The following is a 15578-nucleotide window of genomic DNA, read 5'->3' on the forward strand; positions in this document are numbered from 1 at the left end:
TCAGAACTTGGAGTGACTATATGGAGAGCCATTAAAATAGTTCCAAAGAGCCCCTTAATATAACTGAGTAAAAAAGAAAAGCACAAAGCAGTAAGTGCCAATTACAAACACTTTATTCCATTAAGACTGTCTTATTTTATATTATAATTTTAAAAATTTTAAAAATATCATATATTCTATCAGTGGCATTAATGAAAATTGACCAGGCCTCTGAAAAGCTTCTCCCCAGTGAAACTGTACCCAGAGCACTAGATTTATTCCATGTTGATAAAAGTTTATTGAGAGTGGTCACATAAGTAAACACTATGCATGGCTATAAAAAAACTGTTCTACCTAATTAACCTAAAATGTAAATTAAACAATGAGATGCTTTTCTAGCCTATGAAGTTGTTTCCTGTTAAATAATAATGTCTATGGTTAGCCAGGTTGTAAGGGAAAGAGCACACCTCTACGGTCCTAGGGGGAATGTGTAAATGTGTATGTATCAAGGGCAGTTTGTACCTACCACCTACTAACTACATTTCCAAAAATATCCCCTAACAAAATCATCTGAATACATACAGAATTTATATGTAAGGATATTTACTGAGAAGTTATAATAGAGGTAAAATAAAAACTTAAATTCCAAATTATAAAAGAATGGTTAAAATACAGTACCTCTCATGCAATGAAACAGTATACAGATACTAAAAAGTCTGTTTCTGGAGACATTTAATAGCATCACAAGGACAAAAGTATGAAGTCTGTAATAAACATTATATGTTATCTAGATATGAATATAAATTATCAGTAAAAAAATTTAAAGGAGCAGGAAAAGGCAACAAGAAAAGGGTAAGAAAATAAACCAAAAGTATATTTACCACCCAGCATTTATAGTAAATTTCTATGTTTTTAACATTCCTATCTTTCCTGAATTTTCCACAATGACTGTATAATTGGAAAGAAAAATATAATATATACTTAAAAGAAAGAAAAATATAAACATAACCTTTAGAGACAACAGATTAATAACAGGATGACAGCCTGGAAAATGTGTTTCAATAAAAGCTGTATTCAGAATTCCCTTTTTCTTGATAGTTGTTTCCTTCTCCCAAACAACTTTCTTGATCTCCTGACACCTTCCTAAGTGAGGTCATGTCACTAGTCTTCACCAACTGATGAGCTAAAGAAACGGGATCACAATGTCAAAGTCTACTGTCCCATACTGGAGAATACCGGCTGACAAAAGAAACCATTTGTCATGAGTTTATGAGCTAAAAGAATAATTTTTTAAATCATGTATGATTCTATCTTTGCAATTGTGCTGAAGGACAGTCATTAGATTCAAAAATTAACTCTCTTAAAGAAACATTCTAAATACTAGAACAAACCTAAAAGTTGAAGGACTATGTGAAAGTATACTAATGTGCACTGACATGGCTTATGCAATCAAATTCTGCTTTGGGAAACAAATTAAAAATGGTTCGAGAATGATATTTAATCACAATTACAATTTGAAACCCAAAGAGAAATTATTAATCCGAGTAGAAAAACATCAATGTATACTCAAGAAAAATCTATCATTATGGTTAAAGATTTAAAGGAAGAACATTCCGTTGGATTAGAACTCTGTTCTCACCATTATAAGAAATACGAGCATGACATTTGTTGACAGAAAAAAAAGAGTTGCTAAAATTGAGGAACGCCTGAAGAACTCTTTCAAGAACTATTTGTTTATTTAAGAACAATTTAAAGAAGCTGAACCACCTAAATCCTAATTAAAGGTGAGAAACGCATTTCCTTCAACTGAAGAAAAAACAGTACGTGTTCTCTGCAGCTTACTACCACCTACTGGTACAACAAAACTTCTCATTGATGAGAAAAATGATAATATTCATGCTTTCTGCTTTTCAGATGCTGAGCTTTTTCCAAGACTCTAGAAAGGACTCAGAGGGGTGACCTTGGGTGAAAGTCTCTAGAGTCTTAGAGAAAGCTCTTGGTCTGAAACCAGATGGTACAATTCTTAGCGTAGTTTATTTAGCTGTTCCCAACACATCAGTATTTAAAGGCATAAATATTGTTGTTTCTGTCCTAATGAACCTTATAAAGAAGACAGACAGCCACCAGAGCAAGTAATGAACCCTCATCAATTCACTCCCACTGAGGATCTATCAAAAACAAATGTCCATATGCAAACCTGAACACCGACCAGAGAGTAAAACTGCGTTCAATCCTGTAGGGGGACTGTCAGGGAGTCTTTACAAACTCAAGACCACCTCTTTTGTTATTTGACCTAAAGAATCATCAGACTGTCTTCATTGTAATGATGCACATTTGTATGTATGAGAGCTATAATTTATTGATTCTCAAGTCTCTTTCCCTCAGAGCCAGTTTAAAACAATTAGGATTTGCAAGCTGTTCCACAAAAGATAAGCACCCAGCATCAGGGGTGATATTTCACAAAGGCTGACTAGTGCATGTTAAGTAGGTGATTGCTTCTGTGGCCTTCAAGCGCCTCAGCCGTCCCTGCCCAAGGCAACTGTCCTCCATGTTCAAGGTAATGATGCTGATATTTAAGGATGTTGGGGGGAGGTGGGAAGTGGATTTTAAGCTTAATCACTAACCAAGTTCAAATTTTAGAAAGCATTTCTCACTGTTTCAATAGCTGTAGGACTTGAGAGCTTTACTTTCTCCTTCAAGAGGAAAAATTAACAAGCCAGCAGAGGTTACCATGTACAATTATCAACTGTACCTATCTTCTTTATACCAGTGCTCCTCTATAACTTCAAACTCTCAAAAGCTTTTGGTAAGTTAATATAAGGTCAAAATTAACAGTCTAGTCCATCAGCCAGTTCTCTATTAAGTCAGCAGATAATGTAAGACATAGGCAACAGAATCAAAGAGATGCAATAGATTCCTGCATTCATCATTTACTGAATTGTCACCACCTTAGAAACGGAAGATGAAAGTAAATTTAAAAAATCACAGTCCCTGATGGGAGAAAAGGGCTTATGAAAGTACTATACATGGTGAGATAAGTAATATAACAAAATGCCAGGGGAGTCAGGTCAGGAACCTTTCACTCATCTGGAAAGATGAAGAAAAGTTTGACAGAGGAGAAGGAAACAGGATCCAGTTAAAAACCATCTGTCTCAAAGGAACTATGGGGCGCCTGGGTGGCTGGCTCAGTCAGTTAAGTGTCTGCCTTTGGCTCAGGTCATGATCTTGGCGTCCTGGAATAGAGCCCCTTGTTGGGCTCCCTGATCAGCAGGGAGTCTGCTTCTCCCTCTCCCTTTAACCCTCTCCCCCACTCGTGCTCTCTCTCACTCACGCTCTCTCACTGTCAAATAAAAAAAAAATATTTTTAAAAATATTTTTTTTTAAAAAAAGGAACTAAAGAAGGTACAAACAAGCAAAGCGCTCACATCCTTTTACCAGGGTATAAATTTAACTATCTCCAGATATTGGTAAATGTCCCTAGGGCAGGGGCAAGGAGGGGGTGGGTTAGTTAAATCATTCCCAGTTAAGAACTTTTTAGAGAATTAACACTTACACACACACACACACACACACACACACACAGGATCTGATTCTTTATTGTATATTCCACTTATTCGTATTGCTACCATGCATTTCTTCTTTCTCCCACATATTCCCACGCTCCTCTACTGCATGGGTGAAGCCAGGAAGGCTCACCCCTCGGCTGCATTTTGCTCACTTTACTCCAATACCTCTGAATTCAAGAACAGAGTCACAGGGACCAGTACCCAGCCAGCAGGAAGCAGGGATGTTTCTGGAAAACTCCATGCAGCATACAAAAAGACTGCTTACTCAGACATGTAGAAAAAAGTTAGTAGCTGCTCAGATAATTATATATGTGCCAGCTGATAAAAATCAGTGCTGTATTAAAAGAAAATAAAGTTACTTAATAACCCCCTCCCTGTCTCACAATCAGAATGCTACAGATATTTTAGATTTATACACCCACACACTTCTAAAATAAATGAAGCAGCTTACAAAATTAAATAGAAAATAAAACATGTCAAGATAAAAAACAACAAATGAACACTCAAGAAAAAAAAACTTACAGAAAAAGGATACTAACAAACCCAAGATGGATTTATTACTTATAATTAAACCCTAGATTTGCACTCTTGCATTTATTTGCCAACCAAAAGATATATATATTACAATATTCCCAAAATAGCTGATGAGAATGAAGTCCTCTGAGGGTACAGATGACCTCTACTAATTGTCCAAACTGCTTCAGACTGAGCAAGATATCAGCATGGACAAAGATGGTGCTAGCATCCCCAAGTTTCTGACACCGTTTTGTTTAAATTGGAGTAAGAAAACTGGAAGACATACCAAATCCAGGCAACAACCAACATGTACTTAAAAATAACACTCACTGTGTTACTTTAAAGCTTTAATTTGAAAACAGAGATTTCACATAAAAATTCCAATTTCCAGCTTCTCAAAAAATCCAGAGATCTGGCAACACTGGGGGTGCATTTTCCCATGGCAACATGGACACAGTAACTGCCCTAGAGTCAGGCACACACCTGCCTGTTCTCCCCAATCCCTACTGGACCTGCTTCATATGGTAAGTTACCTGACTGGCCCCACTTAGCAGTTGAGCTTGCAACTTTATTTTTTTTTCCCCGATGTGTGTTCCATGATTCATTATTTGCATATAACACCCAGTGCACCATGCAATATGTGCCCTCCTTAATACCCATCAATGGCCTATGCCAATCCCCCACCCCCCCTCCCCTCTGAAACCCTCAGTTTGTTTCCCAGAGTCCACCGTCTCTCATGGTTCATTCTCCCTTCTGTTTACCCCCCCTTCATTCTTCCCTTCCTTCTCCTACCGATCTTCCTATTGCAACTTTATTTTAGATAAAGAACCAAGACAAAGGAAGTTTACCAGTCTCCTTCCTCAGTTAAAAATGAGCAGTTCAATCATGAAGAATGAATCAAGGTTAAATGCCCAAAAGATAATGCTTTCCTGTACAGACAAGAAGGAAAAATGGATAATACAACTTTGATATTAGCCATCCCTACGGATTATAAAACCAGAAGGATATACTACTACTGAGCAGAAGGACTAAAACTACTTAGAATGTTTTCCCACTTAGAATGTTTCCCTATTGTATAGATCAGAAAGTACTTTCAGAACAAAAGTGTACTACAGTACATAATTTGGCTTTCATTCTTCAACCCTCCCTGTATACACTGCCTTCCTACCATAGATGGAGTTACCTGCCCATGGCGTTATCAGCCCAGGTCCAAGCAACTGGGCTCAGCTGGCACAAGCAGGGGTTTAAAATGAGATTACGCACTGGAACTTGCTCTCCTGCAACAATCCCATCACCGTGAGGATGTGGCCAGGCTATGCTGTTGGAAAGTATGGGATCCATGGTTGCCCAGTGGCTGCCAGCTTAGATCAGTAGATCAGTCGGCTGAACATAGACAAGTTAGTGAGTCTAGGGATGATAACCAGACAGCTTAGCTAACCCATCACACAAACAATAAACATGTATTGTTGTATGCCTCCAAGGTTTGATCTGTTAGGCAGCAAAAGCTAACTGAAAAATATGGTTTCCTAATAAATCATTTGGTTTGGTTCAGAAGATGGTTAATTTCCTGAAGTTTCCTCTCAAGCCTACTCTCTGTGAGAAAACAGGTTGGTTTTAGGCTGCCTTCTAATGGTGGAAGAAAGAAAGGACAGATTCAAATTAGGATGCACAAAATAAGCATAAGCAGTTGATAAAACAAGTGAAAGGATAGAAATTTTTGAGAAAAAAAAATTTCTGAACAATCATAAATAGCAGTTGGGGATATTTGTTCTCTCTATAACTTTAAGTTTTTTTAAAGAAACAAGCAATTTCTTAAGTATATTATGAAGTACACTGTTCTCTTTCCTCCTTATTTTTAAAGTACAAAAAGAGAGATGCCTACGTGGCTCAGTTGGTTAAGCGTCTGCCTTCGGCTTGGATCATGATCCAGGGGTCCTGGGATAGAGCCCCACATGGGGTTCCTTGCTCAGTGGGGAGTCTGCTTCTCCCTCTGCCTGCTGCTCCCCCTGCTTGCGCTGACAAATAAATAAAATCTTTTTAAAAAATAAAATAAAAAAGTATAAAAAGAAACTCCTCTTGACTTTCCTAGTGAACAAAACAACACTAAAAATTTTAAGAAAATATTTTGGGGCACCTGGGTGGCTCAGTCGTTAAGCATCTGCCTTCGGCTCAGGTCACGATCCCAGGACCGAGGCCCACTTCAGGCTCCCTGCACAGCAGGAAAGCCTGCTTCTCCCTCTCCCACTCCCCCTGCTAGTGTTCCCTCTCTCGCTGTGTCTCTCTCTGTCCAATAAATAAATAAAATCTTTTAAAAAAAAATTTTTTTTGAAAAAAAGAAAATATTTTATTGCTATTTATACCTTAAATTTGCATATTGCTTTATGGCTGACACAGCATTTTCATTAGCCTTTTCTCTTTTGATCTCCATTTCAATCCAGTAAAGTTGGTACAATTACAACTCTTTACTTTTGCTGAAGAAGAACAAAGCTTTGAGTAAAATATTTGTCTGTGATGACTCTGCTAAAAAGTTGCAAAAACAGAAGTGGAACCCACATCTTTCTGCCTCTAAGCTAGTGCTTTTTCCACTGCATTCTATCCATAAAAGAATGTAAATTCCAAATACACTGCCCAATCACTGAAGCGTTTTCTTTGTCCTCTCCTACTATATTTCTTATGATCCATCCTCCCCCTCCAAGAAATGCATTTAAGGCCAGAATGTTCCATATGTACTTGTTTAAAGTTTATATGATGAATATAAGATAATAAAGTATTGAAAACTTAAATGTGCTATAAATCCAACTTACTACAACTATTTTAAGACATCTTTTAAATAATCCTTTCTCTTGTTAAGAATATTTACAACCCATTTCTGGCAGAAAAGTGTACCTATTTTTTCAGGAACCATATCCTAATACTTTAAACTTTAAAAAAAGATATTCTCTTCCTGGTGTATATGTATTTTCTATTTCTCTTTTTCTGCCACTCTCAATACCCATATTTCTTTCTGGCCCCATTCTTCTTTTACTTTGCATCTTTCGATCTTTCCTTTAACTCTTTTATAATAAAAAAACTGGAATATATTTTTACTGTACTTATTGATATGTTCATTTAACAGTTTGGCATTTATTCTTATTTTTAGAAGTGGATAAATAGATGATTTATATTTTCTTTCCAAAGTATTAAAGAAAAAAACACTTACAAAATTTATTTTAAAAAGGTCATTGGAGTTCTTAAGTTTGATTTGTACCATGAACTGTTTCTGGGAATGTTTTTAAATGTATGAACAGAAATTTTAAAACCTATAGGGTTAGAAATGAAATGAACTATAATACCATTTAAAACCAATTACATTTAAAAACTGAATTACTGGGAGTACATAGTAGACCCCAGTTAAAAACCTCAATTTCAAAAACCTTTTTTAAAAACAAAAGTTAAAATAATATTAATGCTGAATAACTAAGGCTTTCACACAACAGATTACTGTATGACAATAACCCTACAAAGTAAATACTACTGTCATCAAAATATATACATAAAAGGCTTAAAGAAGCTAAGTTTAAGTGTCCAAGGTTATACAGCCACCAAGTGGCAAGGCTGAGTCTTAAACCTTTCTCCAAAACCCACATTCCTATTTATCCCTTCTCATCGCCACTGACACCACTCATCATTCAGGACTTTTCTCAACTCAGTCCTAGCCACCAAAATGGTTTCTCTAACTGTGAGTCTTTTCCTAGCCATTTCAAACTTTCACAGACACTCCACTGCCCATGTAAGATTGAGTCTAAGTTCTTGAATCAGGAATTCAAGACCCTTAGCTAGTCACCCCCTTCTCCAACAAAAAAACCATAGATCGGCTATCCTCCCTAACTTCCCCCTTTCCTAATATCATTAGTTCTGTCTAGAACACCTTCTGCTGTGTACTACTGCCACTTATTGAAATTCTACTCATCTTTCCAGGCATAGCACAAATAATAACAATCTCAGTGAAGCTTTCCATCTCCAGCCAGAAGTGATCATTCCTCCCTCTGCATTCTTATAGTTCTATAATCATAGCAAGACATTTATTAAACATGTCCTTAAAATGTAATTATTTGTGCCAGGGAATTTTTTTTTAATTCCTTGAATATGGCATACTCATTTCCCTGCTGGATTCATAGCCTAGAACAGTCTTTCACTCCTTTTCCCTTAGCTAACTCTTACTTTTTCCTTCAAATCTCAGTTTACAGGAAACTACCCTTAAAAAGCTTTCCTTCACTGCCCCAGCCCAACTCTGGGCCTACCTGCCATAGTGGATACTACCTCATCACAGCCGACGGACTGCTAACTGGCTGTTTACTTGTCTGTTCCCTCAGTAGACTCTAAATTTCATCAGAGATTCCATCAATTTTGTTTATGGTTGTGTTTCAATACCTTGCATTGTGCTGGGCCTGTAGTTGGAACATTTTTAAATGAATTTACAATTTTCTTTATTATCCTGTTTGATTAATCCAGAGACAAATTTCAAAGTACAGGACTTTGCAAATAGCGTGTACTAATTAAATAACTGCTGCATGAAATAATTCTAGCAGTAAATGGCCTAGATTAATTATCTTAAACCTTCAAACAATAGGGATTGAACTGAAAAACAGCATAAATATGAATACTTGATAATGTCTATTTAGAGTAAACAAGAATAGACATTTCAAATTGACTAGAATACTTGTTAAAACTTATAACTGAATCAAACCTAGAGGGTTTCCTCAACGTACCACAAATCACTTTAATTTATCATTGTCATCTGCAGGTACCTGCATTCCTCAAATATTATTTACCTGTACTATGGAACTCTAAACTCCAAATTACCTAAACTCTTTATCATATGGGTCCATTCTCAGTACTGCTTCAATGTACCAATTGCTGCTCACAGGTAAACCCATTTTGCCATTTTAAAGGCCTCACTCTTCCACCATCAAGCTTTTTCTTTCTTTCTAAGACCTATAAAATTTGCCTATCTCCTCTTCCTTTAAAATACTATCATAGGGCTTTTGGTGTTTGGCTCTGAGGAGGCCAAGGTGCAACCGCCTTCAGCTATCCCGAATCCAAGTTCATCCAACATCAGCCAATTCCACCATGCCACCTAACTTTGACCCCAACGAGATCAAAGTCTTATTTCGCACTGGTGGGGAAGTTGGTGCCATGTCTGCCCTGGCCCCAAAGATCAGCCCCCTGGGTCTGAATGAAGTAGTACCTTCTGCCTCTGCCCTGATTATCAAAGCCCTCAAGGAATCACCAAGAGACAGAAAGAAGCAGAAAAACATTAAGCGGGGCGCCTGGGTAGCGCAGTCGTTAAGCGTCTGCCTTTGGCTCAGGGCGTGATCCCGGCGTTCCAGGATCAAGTCCCACATCGGGCTCCGCCGCTGAGAGCCTGCTTCTTCCTCTCCCACTCCCCTGCTGTGTTCCCTCTCTCCCTGGCTGTCTCTCTGTCACATAAATAAATAAAATCTTTAAAAAAAAAAGAAAGAAAGAAAAACATTAAGCACAGTGGAAATATCACTTTTGATGAGATTGTCAACATTGCCCAACAGATGTGTCACAGATCTTTACCCAGAGAACTCTCTGGAACCATTAAAGAGATCCTGGGGATTGTCCAATCTGTGAGCTGCAATGTTGATGGCTGGCACCCGCATGACATCATAGATGACAACAACAGGCGGTGCAGTGGAATGCCCAGTAGTTAAGAACTACAAAGAAAAATATTTTAGGGACACCTGGGTGGCTCAGTTGGTTAAGTGTCTGCCTTCGGCTCAGGTCATGATCCCAGGATCCTGGGACTGAGTCCCGCATTGGGCTCCTTGCTCAGGGTGGAGCCTGCTTCTCCCCTTGTCTGCCACTCTCCCTGCTTGTGTGCACAATCTCTCTCTCTCTCCCTCTCTCTCTCTCTCTGACAAAAAAATAAAATCTTAAAAAAAAAAGAAAAATATTTCAATAATGGATCATTTGACAACCAAATAAATAAATAAATAAATACTATTCATAGGTCACTTCTTCAATGACATCTCTCTTCATTCAGAAAAGTCTAGTTCAGGCTTACTTTAATTTGCTCCTCCATTCAGCCCTGAGTTCATTCATCCATGAGCACTCATTCATTCATTCATTCATGAACACTTACATGAATACTTACATCGCTAATGCATAGGGTAGACTCTAAATGTTCTAAATCCAGCTAACTCGATTCATGTAACCACAAATACTCCCATCTCCCAAACACTCCAAGCACCAGCACTGTACGGATCTACATTAAGAGTTACAAGAATTTCAGGGAGGTGTGCATATCTGAGAAAGGCCTGATCCGTCTTTTAGGATCATTGGTAACCATTAATAACAAGACACCAGAAACAAGGTTAACAATCTAAAGGACAAACTCAGAAATATATTTACAATATGTGAGAATGAAGGGATAGGAAAAAAAAACAACAGTGCAGTAATAAAGGATACAAAATGATATGTAAACAGGCTATTCACAGAATACATACATCCCTAACATATAACATAATTTCACTAATAATTGCAAATTAAAATGATAAAATCATATTCTTGTTTCTCTGTTTTGTACAGATGAAAAAAAACTTTGGCATGGGTACACCTTGCTATAAGAGTATTAACTAGAATAATTTTTCAGGGTGCCTGGGTGGCTCAGTTGGTTAAGCGTCTGCCTTGAGCTCAGGTCATGATCTCAGGGTACTGGGATCCAGCCCTGCATGGGCTCCCCACTCAGTGGGGAGTCTGCTTCTCCCTCTCCCTCTGCCCCTCCCTGGCCCTCCTGTGTGTGTGTGTGTGTGTGTGTGTGTGTGTGTGCGCGCACATGCACTCTCTCTCAAATAAATCTTTTTTTTTTTTGGCACTTTTAATTTCTATTTAGGATTCACTTGATGGCCAAGGACTAATGCGTAGGATGACCACTTCATTATTGAATATATAAACTCTTTAAAAAAATAAATAAATAATATAGAATAACTTTTCTGGAAAACAACTGGCAAGACAAATAAAAATAATATGCATGTTTTGACTCAGAGATTCTGTGTCTATAAATATTATTCCAGAAAAACAAAAGAAGATGGATGTATACATTTTGTGTGTAGGTGTGTATATAATTTCACTGCAGAATTAGAAAAAAAAAAAAAAGAAAGAAAGAAAAGAAAAGAAAAAACAAACAATACATTAAATGGATCTAGTCATTGAGACACTGGTAGCAGTTAAAACAGACAAGGTGGAAATTTATGTGCTAACATGTAATACATTAACAAGAAAGAAAAACACACTATAGAATAGTATGAACAGACTTAAAACATTTCATAATAGAATCAACCCAGTGACAATATTATACGGATAACAACAAACTCTAGATTATTTTCATATTACTCCCAGATGTATCAAGACTGCAGTTGAGAATTTTTGGGCTAGATTACCCTATCAGGCTCCTCTAACTCTAAAATTCTTTAATTCTAAGAATTTTGTACAACATAGATCTTGTACATGGTGTTATTGCAAGGTCCCAATGCGTCTCCCCTCCATGTTTAAGGGCCCTTTATCAAATTTCAACATTGAAATATCGGGGCTCCTGGGTGGCTCAGTTGATTGAACATCCTACTCTTGGTTTCAGCTTAGGTCATGATCTCAGGTTTGTGGGATCAAGCCCCAAGGAATCAGGCTCCATGCTTAATAGAGCATCTCCTTGAGATTCTCTCTGTCCCTCTCCCCCAGTCCCACCCCCTCCCAAATAATAATTAAATCTTAAAAAAAAAAAAAAAAGGTTAACAGAACCATTTGAACATATAGAGATAAATAACAGTAAACACTGCTTATGTGGTATATCTAATCTAAAAATGTTAATTGTAAATCAAATCTGATTAGAGAACAATCATAAACAGCAATGGGGCCTCTTTGCAATGGGCAGGGCTGGGATTTGTCAAAATATCTGGTGACAAAGACCACTGTTTTGGCACCAGATAGCAAGCAAGTAAAAAAAAAAAAAAAAAAAAAATCTGTCTGAACCTCAACTGCCTCTATTGTAAAATGAAAATAAGAATAGAAGTATTATATAGATAACATGTAAAGGGTGCCTATTACATTGCTTGGGACAAAATAGGTTCTCAAATACTTGTCTAACAGAAACAGTTACTTCATTGTTGCTTTTGTTAAGGTATCTAGTTTGTTGCCCTGAATTTTTGTAACATCAAATCTGTTTTGTCCATCTGAATTTTTGTAACATCCCTTTCATAACCATCCTATTTTATCTTTATACCGCATGTTAGAAAAGAGTTTCTTGCCCCCCAGAAGTCTACCTGTTGAAATATTCTTACCCACCATATGTGAAAATCTGTTAACTCAGAAACCTAGGGAGAAAACATACTTACAAAGCACACCCCCAAAACTCCGTGTTGTTCTCCTCTGTGTTCTCCTCAGTGCTCTTCTTAGGCACATATGTCTGCCTCCTATCATTTCTTCATGAGGTTCAGGGCAAAAGGCCTAGTCAAGTAGATGATCTTTGGTCGCCCCTACACTTTCCCCAAACCACCTATAGATAAATGAAACAAGGGGGTAAAATACAACTACAATCTTAATTTTTTTATATAATAAAAGATAAAAACCCTCACCATGCACAATTTACAGCATAACAGACAACAAAGAAAGTGTTCCTTGGATCGTGCAAAAGCCCCAGTGAACTCACAGGAATTCTTCACATCTAAGTACCCAGCCAGCATACTCTTCACTGGTCCACTCATGCCTGGTCACCCCTTGGTCTGGCTAGTGTGAACTGTAGCCCAAGTCCGGCTAACTATACTGTCCCTGAGCATGTCTATCTGTGGGGTAAACTCGCTAAGGCAGATAACGAAGTTAACATGTTACTTCTGAATTTAATGGCCCAACTGTATTTCTAGCCAGTAATGAACTATCTGTTAGTGCTCCTAAAGGAAATATTTTATAAGCTGCCCAACTCTTCCGACGCTGATACAGCGTTCCCGAGAGCAGCAGACTTTAGTTACCATTGAACAGGTACAAAACGTCAAGTTATATCCCAGGCAAGTTAACACCAGAATGAGTCCAATATCCTTGACAGCTCAGGCTTCGCAGCTTCTAGCAACAAGACTAGCTGCCCCCCAAAAAAGAACTACGTAGTTCAAATTCCCTGGATAACCTGTGAACACTCACGCTGAGGGAGGGGCGTCGGGACACCAGGCACGCTGCCTCCCCCCACCTTGGCACACACTCCACCCATCTCGGCCACACCCCAGATTTCCACGCAGCTTTGGCGTCCCCACCTCTGGGACTAGGGGAAGCGGGACCTAAAACTTATAGGATAGGATAGGGAGGTAGTAAAGAAAGGGCGAGGAGGCGGTTGGGGGCAGGTACCTGAGATAGAAGAGGACCCCAGGTCCTTAAAGCCGGATCATCGCCGAGGCCCCTCCCGGCTCCCACGGCCGCCAGCGACCCAGAAGGTGCAACTGACCTGACGCTGCGGCGCAACCGACTGTGCTCTCCCCAGACTCGCAGCTATGGCAACTTGAACTAGCCGCCTAGCCACAGCAAGAGAACAAGACCCCGCTCCTGCCGCTTGGCCCTCTGGGAGTTGTAGTCCATCTTGTCCTCAAAAGTGAGGAGTCGTCGAGAGAGAAGCCCGAAGAGAAACTTCAAATCCCAGGATGCCATATGACAGGCTTTAGAGCGACTTTACCGGAAGAAGCCGGATTAGCTGGCACCTGAGTCCCTAGGCCGCGCCCTCTTGCCCTGCTCTTTTTTTTCTTAAAGGGCCAGTAGCTTATATAGGAAGGAAACACCTGATGGTGAATTAGCTGCGTTGCCCCCGACTGTAATTTATTCAGAAAAGTCTAAAATATTTACTTTTTTAAAAAAATAAGAAAAATTCAAAGTAGTTACAATAATAACAGACTCCGTTTCTTTCATTCCTTTCAGAATAGGGAAGAGTAATTTCCAGAAGTGAAATGTACAAATCCCCTTAATACCAGAGCCCAGTGTCTTTTTCTGAAGGCTCACAAATTCTTAGAACTGGAAGGGAACAGAAATTATCTACTCAAACCCTTTAGGCCCGGAAGGAGTGACTTACCCAAGATCACATAGCTCATTAACAGCAAACCAAAAGTCTATAGGGCTGTCACTGCAGGATTGCTGCTACATTCAGTCTAGGGTGTCATCTCCTCAGTCATTCTAGAAGATGAGAGAGACGCATTCCACGGAGAGCAGTTGGTTTCAGTCGAAAAAAAAAAAAAGCTATAAAGAACTCAGCAAAGAATTCAACTTTGGAAAAACTAAGAAGAAGTGAAAATCAATTAGTCATGTAGAGCTTCATTTCCTTGTGCTCTGCCAAAAACACCATTGATTGCTTCCTCTTCAAGGCTAAAATCAAAATTTACTTTATCTATGAAAGCTTTCCTGGCTACCTCAAGAAGAGCTAGATCACTTTAAATGCACAGTTTCCTTGTTCTAATAATTTTGCGCTGTAATTATCCATTTCCCATTTGGTCCCTTCCATCAGACTCAGCCTTTCAAAGGCAGGAGCCAAATCTTTTAAAATCAGTATCTCTCTTCTCAGTCTTTCCTCACTTCCCACTCTCCCTTCACCTCTCTCTCTCTCTCTCTCTCTCTCTCCACCCCCCCATACACACACAAAATCATAAATAATTAGCATACAAATTTGATATATTCGAATAATTCAATTATTTTCTCTGGCCAACATTGAGGGGTAAAGTTTATTTCATAACCAGTTTAAACATAAAATAATTCTTCTAAAAATTACCTATGTATTTTCATCTGTCTTCCAGCTGCTTGCTCATAGTCGTATTAAAGAATATACTCCACCTGATACAGAGATTAAGATAATTAGGAACAGCCATAAAGTTGTCCCATTTGCATGCAGAAACATAATAAATCCGTTTATCTGTTAACATTTTAATTTTTCAAAACAATCGTATTCATTCATTTAATTCAGCAAATGTTTGCTGTATCTTTCTAGCATCCAGACACTTGTATTAGACACTAAAGATGCAGTAAACATGAAGAGATGAACAACGGTTTCTGCCTTCATGTTACTCAGAGTCAAGTGAAGAAATATACTATTAAATAAATTTCTACAAATCTGGGTGATAAAGTACTGTGTAGGTTTCCATGGAGAGACATGAAAGAGAAATTTTTAAGGAAGTGATATCTGATCAAATGCAGGATCTACCAAAAAAGCTAATGTCATCTTGGTCTGCATTAATAAAAATTGTCCACAACCTCTCTTCACTGGTCCAACCTATTTAGAGAATAGATTAAATTCTGGAGACCCCATTTTCAAAGTGATATTTAACAAAATAAAGCAAAATCAGAGGACACAACTGGGAATAATGGGGGGAGAATCAGATTTGAATTCATTATGACCAAGACATTTTACAATCACTATTAAATTAAAGCGGCTTTTTATCATGTGCTATGTTCTCAATTCACAGATATGACATCCAGGAAATATCTAATGAAGTCAGA

At 38.2% G+C, this 15578-nt stretch overlaps 1 protein-coding gene across 4 annotated transcripts in view; it reads right to left on the reverse strand.

Annotated features, from left to right (window-relative positions):
- CEP128 (centrosomal protein 128) overlaps positions 1 to 13628 on the reverse strand; it is a 375253-nt gene extending 361625 nt beyond the window's left edge. For 3 of the 4 annotated variants that reach the window (XM_045807712.2, XM_087856159.1, XM_045807713.2), the window contains exons 1-2: positions 13452 to 13628; positions 12455 to 12615 (exon numbers count right to left, since the gene is read on the reverse strand). The gene's annotated coding sequence lies outside the window, so the exon portion shown is untranslated. The remainder of the gene's footprint in view (positions 1 to 12454; positions 12616 to 13451) is intronic. The other variant, XM_045807714.2, reaches the window with a different exon arrangement.
- Positions 13629 to 15578: the final 1950 nt, after the last annotated feature.

The sequence above is a fragment of the Ursus americanus genome, chromosome 26, assembly GCF_024610735.1.
Source record: "Ursus americanus isolate L20-20 chromosome 26, mUrsAme1.1.p, whole genome shotgun sequence".
Classification (NCBI taxonomy): domain Eukaryota; kingdom Metazoa; phylum Chordata; class Mammalia; order Carnivora; family Ursidae; genus Ursus; species Ursus americanus.